Genomic DNA, 13,514 nt, shown 5'->3' on the forward strand with positions numbered 1-13,514 from the left:
TGGTGGATGCTACTGGGGTGTGAGTGTGGTGCGGGGAAATGAAAATGGATACGCAAATCAAGAACTCCGTTTAGAGAACAGGAGGAAAAATCCATATCAAGGGGACTTTACACATTTTATTAATGTACAAAGTCCGCGCACCATACCTTAGCTAACCCTTATGGGCTGTAGATTATAACTCGTTACACTAATACCGCAGTTAAATGAACCCTTCGTGACTGTTAAAGGGTAGCACGGAAAATGTTTTGGTTTAGTTCATTTATATCCACTAGATAATGATGACTCGGGTTACATTTATTTAACGGAGTGGATTGATGGATCTATAAAAAAATATTTAAAAAACACGTATGTAACTAAAGTGAAGAATTAAATGTTAAACTTGGAGTTGGAGAAAACACAAACGGGGCTGTCCTATCTTCATCGTGTGACAGCGTGAGGGCGTCCAAGAGCGTCCTGATTGGTTGGAATAGGCAAGCCTTTGACAGTCCTGAAGGCCAATCAGATTGATAGGGACGGACTTTTTTTATACAATTCGAATAAACTTTTGTGAACCAATTGCAGATATGCCAGCGGTCTAGTGAAATAAACCCATTGGACGAGAGACTCGAATGATCGGCATGGAATTGTTTAGGGAACTTGTGGGTGGGTGAATGACCAGAGTGAGCTACAAAATATACCGTTAATAGCCTACTGGTGATTTGATTGGATAGATGATGAGACGGGTGATCAGAAAGAAGTAAATGTATCTGCATGAATAGGACAAGGAGAGAGGAAGAGAGAGAGGATTGCACATCTGGAAATGTTGGTGAGTGCAGCTATTCTATTCATTCTGTACCCACATCATCATTGTATAATTTAATTTAAATGTACTTTAATCTACTTTAATTTAATGTCATGCCTATGGACTATTGGATTTTATCAAGTGTGTCATTATACAGACATTAACATGAAACACTCATAAAGGTTTGCACTGTGTGTCATATAAAACTCGGGAAACATATGCGGAACAGAAGAGGAGTCCATGCCCACACAATGGCGCATCTCCTTATTCTTTAATATTTATTGATGAGAACATTTCAATGCTCTTTGTCTCTATTCTAATATAGTGTTACAAATAAACATCGTGGTAAATCGCATCGATGCTCCACAGATTAGAATAGAAACTCCATACAGAATGCTACAGGTTTTCGTTATTAGATATTTTGAGCAACATTTTTAATGGTTTGATGTTGGTAGAAAAGGAACTCCACAGAATTACAGGACCCAGACTGGCTGACATTCTTGCGCCTCTACAGGTATTCGTCATTCGATATTTTCAGCAACTGAATTGAACAACACATTTTGTTGTACAACGCTGTCTGGAAAACATCTCCCTTCCCTCTGGCAGAAGAATCGCAGGTTAGCCTTTTTCGTCATGAATCTTGTTCTGGAGGCAGCTCTGCAGAATGGTCACTAGCTAGCACAGCCACAGTCATCAAATCAAATTTTAAACCTAACCCTAATCTTAAATTAAGACCAAAAAGCAAATGTTTGTTTTTATAAATGTTTTAATATAGCCAATTTTGACTTTGCAGCTCGCTTATCTAGTGGAAATCTCTCAGATCTGCCTCCAGGACAAGGCTCATCCCAATAAACATCAAACTGTAGAAGAGTCACACATTTTCACCACGTAGGTGTGACTTGACTCAGACAGCATGATCTGATTCTGATTCCATTCCCTGACTTCCTCTCTGTACGTTGCATTTGACTGGTCCTCAGTGTGTGTCAGTTGGACAGACTGGACAGAGCGCAGCCGACACATCGACGGTGTGAGTGGAGCAGAGAGAACCGAGGATGGGGGGCGGAGGTCAGCAGACGGAGTCAAGCGAGCCGGCCAAGGGTGACGGGGTTGGGCCCGGTGGAGGGCGAGGTGGCAGTGCAGTCTACACCTGGGAAGAGGTTCAGAGGCACTGCCACAGAGGCGACCAGTGGTTGGTCATCGACAGGAAGGTCTATAATATTACCCAGTGGGCGAAGAGACACCCGGGGGGCATCAGGGTCATCAGTCACTTTGCTGGAGAAGATGCCACGGTCAGTAGCCTAACTATGGAAGTTGTTGGTGAAATGTTCTCAAGTTATTCCAGGAAGACTGTTGCAAATGTTATAATGTTGTAGGTATGACATATTACACTAGTTGTTAGTGGATCGTACATTGTGATAATGACATATTACACTAGTTGTTAGTGGATCGTACATTGTGATAATGACATATTACACTAGTTGTTAGTGGATCGTACATTGTGATAATGACATATTACACTAGTTGTTAGTGGATGTACATTGATAATGACTTATTACACTAGTTGTTAGTGGATAATTGTGATAATGATATATTACTAGTTGTTAGTGGATCGTACATTATGATAATGACTTATTACACTAGTTGTTAGTGGATCGTACATTGTGATAATGACTTATTACACTAGTTGTTAGTGGATCGTACATTTTGATAATGACTTATTACGCTAGTTGTTAGTGGATCGTACATTGTGATAATGACATATTACATCATAATGACATATTACATAGTTGTTAGTGGATCGTACATTATCATAATGATATATTACTCTAGTTGTTAGTGGATCGTACATTGTGATAATGACATATTACACTAGTTGTTAGTGGATCGTACATTGATGGATCATGATAATGATCTTAAAGCTGCAATATGCAAATGTTTAATAAGCAGTTCTATCTGTTCTATTTCTATGCTTCCTGTTCTTAAGTTTTTGTTTTTTGGGGATCTTTTACTTTCAGTTTTGTTGTTTGTTTGCAAATATTTTTGGTTATGAAAAAGTTATTTCCCATTTTTTCTCATACAATGATTCTCTACATAATGATGATACATCTACATGATTCTCTACACTATACTTGCTTGTTTTGTCACATAAACTGAAATTAGAGCGAACTATTAGAATTGTAACAACCAGGAAACGGCGGAGCCATTTCTGCATGATGCGTCTTTATTTAATCACACGGCGAATATGAATTATATTTTTGTTCTGAGAGACAAATTAATGACATTTGTATGTATTTCTCTTAAACAACATAGATTGATCTATGACTCTAATTTCTAGGGCGCATTTTCCGCATTCCATCCCGATCCTAATTTTGTCAGGAAGTTTCTGAAGCCGTTGCTGATTGGAGAGCTGGCACCGACAGAGCCCAGCCAGGACCAGGGGAAAAATGTGAGGAGGCCAATCTTTCTCTCTCTCCCTCTATAGCATCACACCCATAACTTACATCGTTGTAGGCTACATAATGAAACATAGAATGTGAAGCCTACAGCATCTCTCCCTCTGACACAGCACCACACTCGACCAAGTCGTAGTGTGTCATCTTCAGTCATCTACTATAATAACTATACCGGCCTGTCTATGTGCCCAGATGCCCCTATAACTAGATCACATTATACCAGCCTGTCTATATGCCCAGATGCCCCTATAACTAGATCACATTATAGCCTGTCTATATGCCCAGATGCCCCTATAACTAGATCATTATATATGCCCAGATGCCCCTATAACTAGATCACATTATACCAGCCTGTCTATATGCCCAGATGCCCCTATAACTAGATCACATTATAGCAGCCTGTCTATATGCCCAGATTCCCTGCTGTCTGTTTACCTATTCAGGAGTCTTACATCTTATCCTGGTTCTCTTCAGCTTTCTGTTACTTCTATTTCCTTACCCTTCCTCTTATTCTTCCTCTTCTTCTCTACAGGTTTCTCTTCTCAATTTATACTGTCCTTCTCCCTCTCCCTCTCCTGTCCTTCTCCCTCTCCTGTCCTCTCCACTCCCTCTCCTGTCCTCTTCCTCCTCTCCACTCCCTCTCCTGTCCTCTTCCTCCACTCCTGTCCTTCTCCCTCTCCTGTCCTCTCCACTCCCTCTCCTGTCCTCTTCCTCCACTCCACTCCCTCTCCTGTCCTTAACCCTCTCCTGTCCTCTTCCTCCCCTCCTCTCCCTCAATTCTCATCTCTCTACCATCATCCACCTTCCTCCTGGTTCATCTACTTTGAGAAAGATCCCATTACATATGTATTGATTATTGATCACCTCTAATCCATACAGGCAGCTCTGGTGCAGGACTTCCAGGCCCTGCGCAACCGTGTGGAGAGTGAGGGTCTGCTCCGTGCCCGCCCCCTCTTCTTCAGCCTCTACCTGGGCCACATCCTGCTACTAGAGGCCCTGGCTTTGGGCCTGCTCTGGGTCTGGGGGAGCAGCTGAGCCTCACATTGCTCTGTTCCCTCATGCTGGCCACGTCTCAGGTACCATTACAGTATTATTAGAGAGTACAAGAAGATAGTTGACAGGCAGATCCAAAGGTCAGGCAAAAGGATCTAAGGTTAGGGTATTAGGTTAGGGTTGCGATTAAGGTGAAGGTTAGGTGGTGAGGTTAAGTTAGGGTAAGGGTTTAGCTTAGCGATAGGGTTACCAAAACACCTTTCAGACACCGTTCAAAATCTGCCTTTCTTTCTCACTCTCAGGCCCAGGCTGGCTGGCTGCAGCATGACTACGGCCACCTGTCAGTCTGCAAGACATCCAGCTGGAATCACATACTGCAAAAGTTTGTAATTGGACACCTAAAGGTAGGCTACTGGACAATACTGTTTCTTTAGGCGGATCTTCTGCTACTCTTTGGAAAAGTTAACCGGACACAGTTTAAACCTAGTCCTGAAATGAAAACCATTCTCAATGGATAATCTCCTTTGAAAGTACATTTTACTCCAGGACTATGCTAAATCTTTGTTCAGGAAACTGTCCCTTTCACTTTCCTACATTCACTAGAGCAGTGTTAAATTTCCAAGTTCACTGCTATACATTAGCCTTATTTAGTGTAGTGTCCAACAGGTGTAAGTTACAGTAAGTGTAATTGTGTGTACCATTAATAAGTAACAGTAGCTGTGTGTTTTCAGGGTGCCTCTGCTAACTGGTGGAACCATCGTCACTTCCAGCACCACGCTAAGCCCAACGTGTTTAGTAAAGATCCTGATGTCAACTCACTGCATGTCTTCGTCCTGGGAGACAAACAGCCTGTAGAGGTAGTTATCACTATAATATATTTGTGATTCCTGCCCCAACAGGACTCACAACCTTAGTGCTTTATGACCCATCTGACTTCCTGTCATATTTGAATAATAATCTAAATATTCATGTATAATTATTAATGTAGTATTTAAATATCCATGTAATATTATTAATGTAGTATTTAAATATCCATGTAATAGTTCATTAGATGAATGTAATATTCATGAAATAACCAGTGGTGGAAAAAGTACCCAATTGTACTACGTGAATAAAAGTATAGAAAGTTACTTAAGTAAAAGTGAACCCAGTAAAATACTACTTCAGTAAAAGTCTACAAGTATTTGGTTTAAAATATACTTAAGTATGAAAATTAAATTTAAAAATAATTTCAAATTCCCTATATAAAGTAAACCAGATGGCACCATTTTCTTGTTTTGAAAATGTATGGATAGCCAGGGGCACACACACACATCATTTACAGTGAGTCAGCTAGATCAGAGACAGTAGGGATGACCATGTGTTCTCATGACAAGTGTGTGAATTGGACCATTTTCCTCTCCTGCATTCAAAATGTAACTAGTATTTTTGGGTGTCATGGCAGAAGTATATTAATTTCATCAGGAATGTAGTAAAGTAAAAGTAAAAGTTGTCAAAAATATAAATAGTCAAGTAAAGTACAGATACCCCCGAAAAAACTACTCTGAAAGTTAGATCCATCTGTCTCCTTGTCTCTGTCTATTGCAGTATGGTATAAAGAAGTTGAAGTACATGCCCTACCATCACCAACACCAGTACTTCTTCCTCAGTAAGTTGCTGAACACGTTTCATGGATTTCTGTATAGAATCACATCAACTTCCATTGAACAGGTAAAAGACAGACCACTGTATGTAATACCAATATTATCCCTCTGTGTTCCAGTTGGACCTCCACTACTTATTCCAGTGTATTTCCACATCCAGATATGGCGGACCATGTTTTCACAACGAGACTGGGTGGTGAGATTTCATACCAACTAAATGTAGACTTAAACCTCTTCATTCTTATCTGGAACGTAAGGGCTTCCACAAGAGAGTAATTATATATATATATATATTTATTTATTTATTTATTTATTTATTTCACCTTTATTTAACCAGGTAAGCTAGTTGAGAACAAGTTCTCATTTACAACTGTGACCTGGCCAAGATAAAGCAAAGCGACACAAACAACACAGTTACACGTGGAATAAACAAACATACAGTCAATAGCACAATAGAAGAGTCTATATACAGTGTGTGCAAATGAGGTAGGATAACGGAGGTAAGGCAATAATAATGGGGGTGACCAGAGAGAGATACCTGCTGGAGCGTGTGCTATGGGTGGGTGCTGCTATGGTGACCAGAGAGAGATACCTGCTGGAGTGTGTGCTATGGGTGGGTGCTGCTATGGTGACCAGAGAGAGATACCTGCTGGAGTGTGTGCTATGGGTGGGTGCTGCTATGGTGACCAGAGAGAGATACCTGCTGGAGCGTGTGCTATGGGTGGGTGCTGCTATGGTGACCAGTGAGCTGAGATAAGGCGGGACTTTACCTATCAAAGACTTATCGATGACCTGGAGCCAGTGGGTTTGGCGACGAATATGAAGCGAGGGCCAGCCAACGAGACCATACAGGTCACAGTGGTGGGTAGTATATGGGGCTTTGGTGACAAAATGGATGGCAATGTGATAGACTGCATCCAATTTGCTGAGTAGAGTGTTGGAGGCTATTTTGTAAATGACATCGCCGAAGTCAAAGATCGGTAGGATAGTAAGTTCTACGAGGGTATGTTTGGCAGCATGAATGAAGGATGCTTTGTTGTGAAATAGGAAGCCGATTCTAGATATAATTTATCATTTTGGATTGGAGATGCTTAATGTGAAGGAGAGTTTACAGTCTAACCAGACAACTAGGTATTGGGTGGCGGCAGGGTAGCCTAGTGGTTAGAGCGTTGGACTAGTATCCGGAAGGTTGCAAGTTCAAACCCCCGAGCTGGGGGTTTGTCTGTCGTTCTGCCCCTGAACAGTCAGGTAACCCACTGTTCCTAGGCCGTCATTGAAAATAAGAATTTGTTCTTAACTGATCTTGCCTAGTCAAATAAAAAAATAAAAATAAAAAATTGTAGTTGTCCACGTGTTCTAAGTCAGAACGGGTGGACAGGTGCGGGCAGCGATTGGTTGAAGAGCATGCATTTAGTTTTACTTGCATTTAAGAGCAGTTGGAGGCACGGAAGGAGAGTTGTGTGGCATTGAAGTTCGTCTGGAGGTTAGTTAACACAGTGTCCAAATAAGGGCCAGAAGTATACAGAACGGTGTCGTCTGCGTAGAGGTGGATCAGAGAATCACCAGCAGCAAGAGTGACATCATTGATGTATACAGAGAAAATAGTCGGCCCGAGAATTGAACCCTGAGGCACCCCCATAGAGACTGCTAGAGGCCTGGACAACAGACCCTCCGATTTGACACACTGAACTCTGTCTGAGAAATAGTTGGTGATCCAGGCAAGGCAGTCATTTGAGAAACCAAGGCTGTTGAGCCTGCCGATAAGAATGTGGTGATTGACAGATTCGAAAGCCTTGGCAAGGTCAATGAAGATGGCTGCACAGCACTGTCTTTTATCGTTGGCGGTTATGATATCGTTTAGGACCTTGAGCGTGGCTGAGGTGCACCCATGACCAGCTCTGAAACCAGATTGCATAGCGGAGAAGGTACGGTGGGATTCGAAATGGTCTGTGATCTGTTTGTTAACTTGGCTTTCGAAGGCCTTAGAAAGGCAGGGCAGGATTATTATGATTATGATTATTATTAGTATTATGATTATGCTCACACCTGGGGGCACTAAATCATTGTTCGTTGCTCACTAAAGCTAGCGAGCATAATACCACTAACACGGACTGTACCATCAGAAATGACTAGCTTCCTAATCAACAGTGATAATTGTTGCTTTGCTAGGAACCCCAGATGTCATTATGTCTGTCCGTAATGCTTCCTAATCAACAGTGATAATTGTTGCTTTGCTAGGAACCCAGATGTGGTCATGTCTGTCCGTAATACCAATCTTTGTCTCCTGTGAAGGATCTGGCGTGGTCGATGAGTTTCTACCTTCGCTTCTTCTGCTGTTACTATCCCTTCTTTGGTTTCTTTGGCTCAGTAGCATTGATCAACTTCGTCAGGTAAAGTATGAACTGAGAGGGAGCTCAAAGATGAACTCATTCATTCATTGTATTCCATTGTATTCAAACTATCTACAGTATTATAAAACAACACAATGCTGTGCTTGATGTAATAATGTAATATAATATTGTGGCTGAATAATTATATTGTGAATATTGTACTGTATATAGGTTTTTGGAAAGCCACTGGTTTGTATGGGTGACCCATATGAATCACCTTCCTATGGAGATGGATCACGAGAGACACCAGGACTGGCTCACCATGCAGGTAACATGTCATTACTAGATAACTGATATAGGATCAGGTCCCCCCTGTCCATACATTCATATTCATTATAATCTTAAAAGGCTAAACTGATCAGGGAACAGCAGTCCTGAGTACAGGCCCAGTAGTGTTTTCTGGGGCTGTGCCTTCTGTAGTTCTCCAGCAGAGGGAGCTGTAACGTGTCTCTTTCTCTGGTCTTAGTTGAGTGCTACTTGCAACATTGAACAGTCAACCTTCAACGACTGGTTCAGTGGACACCTCAACTTTCAGATTGAACACCAGTAAGTGAAACAAATATCCCACCTTACTGTTATATGTCAACAGTATATACTGTATTGTTGTGTCTTTGGCATCATTAAACTGAAGACTGTTAGTTTATCAAATCAATTCTCTGTACTTATCATTACGTGACTAACTAATCAGGTAAATGTAATTAACTAGGAAGTCGGGGCACCAAGGAAAAATATTCAGATTTCAAAGTTATAATTTTCCTAATATAACTTTCAGATATTTTAATATCTGATCAATTAGTCTTCTGATTAATGAATTATTATTTACCTCATGTTAGTCCCATTCCAAACGTTGTAAATTGTTGGTTATCTGCACAAACCCAGTCTTCACTATGAATCATCCATACATCAATTGTCTCAATCATGTATTTATTAACTAACTAAATAATCACAGAAATGCACACACAAACAAACAAAGTAGATATGGTTACAAGGCAATGATAGGGGATGTGCCCTAGTGGGCTAAACCGGCATCGCGGCTTGGTAGACAAAGGGACTGAGAAGGGCGCCAAAGATAAGACACGACACAGTTGATAATTCTAACAATTGAAATGCTAATCCACATGAACGCTCACTCATTCGGGAATAATTGCAATATATATATATATTTACGCTCAGTGTGTCGTCGTGATCTCTGTTGGAAGTTCATCCGCTCCTCTCTCTGCGTACCTGGAGTCTTTGGTTAGAACTGCTACTTCAGAGTAACATTCAGAAATGTCGTTATAGAATAGATGTTTCAGCGGTTGGCGGCCTTCGCATTCACGGGTACATCATTTCTAGCTGCAGACTACTAATTAGTATCGAAGAGTAGCTCTTATTCTGTCGGATCGATAGTCTCAGAGTTTAACCACATGGTACGGTTAAAAGATTCAGCAATCTACTCAAACCTTAACTCCCTCTCGTAGTAATCGAGGTTCAGCTGGTCTTTAGAGGATTTTATTAGGTGGGGGTTATATTCGGAACAGTAGAATATATCCTGTCTGTGCCAATGAGTTGGCTAGATTTTAAAGGGAATGCTTTCATTAACAGGATTAACATCACCTTACATAATTTCACAAATAGTTTCATCTTTACTCATTCATTTTATTCAACAGTTAGATGCAAACCCCACAACTGAGACTCTTGTATAAACAGCGTTATAGTAATGTGGCTGTATTGTCTCATGAGTTTCACAAAATTGTACAAAACGGACCAGTTCATAGCTGGATTCTTCCCCGACCATGAACACATTCTCCAAAACATGGACATTGTTCAGTTCTCAAGTTCTGTGATTTGGAAGAGGTTCCTTTGTTCTCCTGTGAACCTCACTCTCTCTATACTGTCTGGCCATGAGGAGAGAAACTCCTCTAGGAATGTAGGACCTGCCTAACAGAGCCTGAGTGTAGGGGGAAGAGAGAGAGGTGGTGCAGAGAGAGGGGGATGGTGCTCGCTGTACCCAAAGAGGCCCACTTCATGACAGTATTTATATGGTCATTTATCAGGTCACTGACATACTAATGTTATAGTTTAAGCAGCATTCAGCTTCATTTGATCTTAAATATAACTTGTTGTTTGTAGTAAATACTCTACCTCGTAATAGTGTTTAGATACAATATTGATACAACCCTACTCAGAAATGGAGGTTTCTCTGATAGCGTTTTCTCTCTCTGTCTCTCCCTCCCTCTCTCTCCCTCTGTCACCTTCCCCTGCCCCCGCCCCTCTCTCTGTCTGCCTCTTTCTCTCTCTCTCTCTCTCTCCCACTCTCCCTCCTTCCTCTTCCCCCACTCTCTCTCTCTCTTTCTCTCTCTCTCTCCCCCTCTCCCTCGCTCCTCCCCCCCACTCTCTCTCTCTGCCTCTCTTTCTCTGTCTCCCCCTCTGTCTCCCAGTCTGTTTCCTACCATGCCCCGTCATAACTACCACCTGGTGGCTCCTCTGGTTCGTGCTTTGTGTGAGAAACATGGACTTCCCTACCAGGTCAAGACTTTGCAGAAAGGCATGACTGATGTTGTCAGGTAAAGTGTTTTAATGAATACTTGTATAGTGCTATTCCTCTGGGAATAGATTGTACATCATAAGGTGATACCTGCTGCTCTCAGTCTCCTATGTGATTTACCTGGTTCTATATCCACCTCTGTTCTTCTCCAGGTCACTGAAGAAGTCAGGGGATCTGTGGCTGGATGCGTATCTCCATAAATAAATCCCTTCCTGACTCTGGACGGGATTTAATCCATCGCAGATTAACGACCTGCGAACAGAGAGGACATTTCCTGGATGTTTTTGATGATACTGATCGCTGCAAACATTATTGTGATATAATTGTTTTAATCCTTGTCAGCAGTGAATGGGGACCCATAGCATAAATAGAGGGTTTATATAGTAGGGCCAGGCGTTTAAAAAAAAAATGTTTTTATTGACCTATATTTCACCATTATCCACTGGGTTTGATGCAGGCAGAAAATCCTAGGAAATGCTCTGTAATTGACACAAGTCTCAGTCATTCCAGTCTGGTTTTCCTTTCGTTTCTGGTGGAGGGATCGCCTGAATCAGGGGAGGCTCGGCATATGAATCTTAATTTCACAAAACCTATTATTTGGCAGGGAATTCTATTCTTAGATCAGTGATTTTACACCTCGTTTTTCTCAAGCTGATCGCCTCCCAACAGACTCAATCCCTGATCACAGGAGGTTATATAAATGGGGCAATTAGGACACTTAAATGGGAAAGACTATGAATCCAAGCAGACAATATAAGTGTACAATAAAACATCTCTATCGCTTGAAATTCCCCGCTGGGATGTTCTTTGCAGACATTCTGCAAAACCTGCAATTTAGCGTCACATTTTAAATGGAAAAACAGGATAGACAGCCATCTGACATAATTATTCCGTCTCAGAAGAATGCTTCAACCTTGAAACGTTGTGGGGGATATATAGTGAAACAGTCTCGTCCTTACATAACAAGACAACATCAATCAACAACAATATTTCACGACGTCTTCGTTGCCTGTTAATTAACATGTGGGTATGATAGGCATTTTTGTATCCGAAAATGTAGAGGGTGGAATATAGACTATTTTCAGAATACTAATTGCTCGCCTATTTTCATTTACTATAGAAAGGACACATTTTATCCATCTCTGTTAAGACGTCAGTATTTGGAGAGATGCGCTTCTCCGCCTCCACAAGGTTCATGTAAAAGCGAAGCTACTCGGAGTGATATTCTAACACTGTCGAATAGTTCTCTGCCTGTAAATACACTCTATCAGCCAGAACTACTTTAACATCTTCACCCAGCTCTCATACACAATGTGTGACAGTGAATTTGTCCGTTACTATGGAGATGCTTTCCGTTTTTTTTTTTTTTCGGGGCTGCGGCTCCGTTCTTTACGTGTGTTAATGAAGGTGCGCAATTTGGAATTGTCAACTTTTTCGAGCGGGATGTTGGCGCTTGCAAAAGCCATATCCTCATAATTTATTCTATAGCAAATTAAAATGCCTACTTGGTTCTGAATTGTGTTACATTTTCTTACATAAAATACCTAGCATTCCCATAATAATGTTAATACCAGGCAATGAATAAGTAAAATATGTATGTCGATAATGTCCTTTAAAATACCCTAATAACTGCTGATGAGAATAATTGTTGGCGATTATTTCATTTGATGTCAATCCACATGGTTGGGAATTGATTTTGGACTTATTGGATATTTATGTTTATATGATCATGGTGTGAGAAAGTGCTATATCAGCAACTTGAGGTCAGTTTATCGAAATGCGGGTTAGGAATACAACAACCGAAACGCCTGGCCTTAATCATTGGTGACTAGATAGACTATTCCTCCCCAAACGGAAAAAATACATTGATATATATTTTAACAACATGTATGTACATGTATTTACGTATATGTAAATGACAGATATCTAAATATATGTTTAAGCCTTATATTACATATATTTAAATATATCGACATATTACAAAATTGGCCTTTTTCATATTTCTACAAATATGTTTATATCTTTAAATATCTGGAAATACATTTTGATAGCGTGCTGTGGTAGCTAGTAAAATAATTGACCAATTATATTTCATAAATATATTTTGCCATATTTTATTGAATTTAAATGTTTGCCTTTTACCTGAATACTGTTGCTAGGCTACATTAAAATCCATTGCATAAAACTACCAAGTTCAGACCTATACTTTGGCAAGTTTGACAACAAAATAATGAATGACAACTAAAAAGTTCACAAAATATAAGTTAACATGTAAATATATTTGTAAAATATGTGTAAAATACACACTTGCACCTGACAACCTTCTCTACCCTGATGATACGTTTGAGTCCAATGGAGGCTGGTGGGAGAAGCTATAGGAGGATGGGCTCATTGTAAAGGCTGGAATGGAATTAATGGAATGGAGTCAAACATGTGGTTTCCATGTCTTCGATACCGTTCCATTCATTCCATTCCAGCCATTACAACGATCATGTCCTCCTATAGCTCCTCCCACCAGCCTCCACTGGTTGAGTCTCTATTGACCTCTAGTACCCAGCATTAGGTTTCTAAAGTGGTGTTTTGTATGCACAAGTTGTCGTGGAGAATAAATTCCGCAGCCATTGAGATATAGCCCACCTGCCACTTATGAAACAGTAAAATTAAACAAGATGTATATTTCGAAAAGCACTTGAACATAGAACATATTTGTAAATATATTTACTTTTC

General features: G+C 40.6%; 1 pseudogene; it reads left to right on the top strand.

The window, feature by feature from the left end:
• Positions 1-545: 545 nt before the first annotated feature.
• On the top strand, positions 546-13,514 carry LOC115124994 (acyl-CoA Delta-6 desaturase-like; annotated as a pseudogene).

Source organism: Oncorhynchus nerka, unplaced genomic scaffold (assembly GCF_034236695.1).
Source record: "Oncorhynchus nerka isolate Pitt River unplaced genomic scaffold, Oner_Uvic_2.0 unplaced_scaffold_1516, whole genome shotgun sequence".
Lineage (NCBI taxonomy): Eukaryota > Metazoa > Chordata > Actinopteri > Salmoniformes > Salmonidae > Oncorhynchus > Oncorhynchus nerka.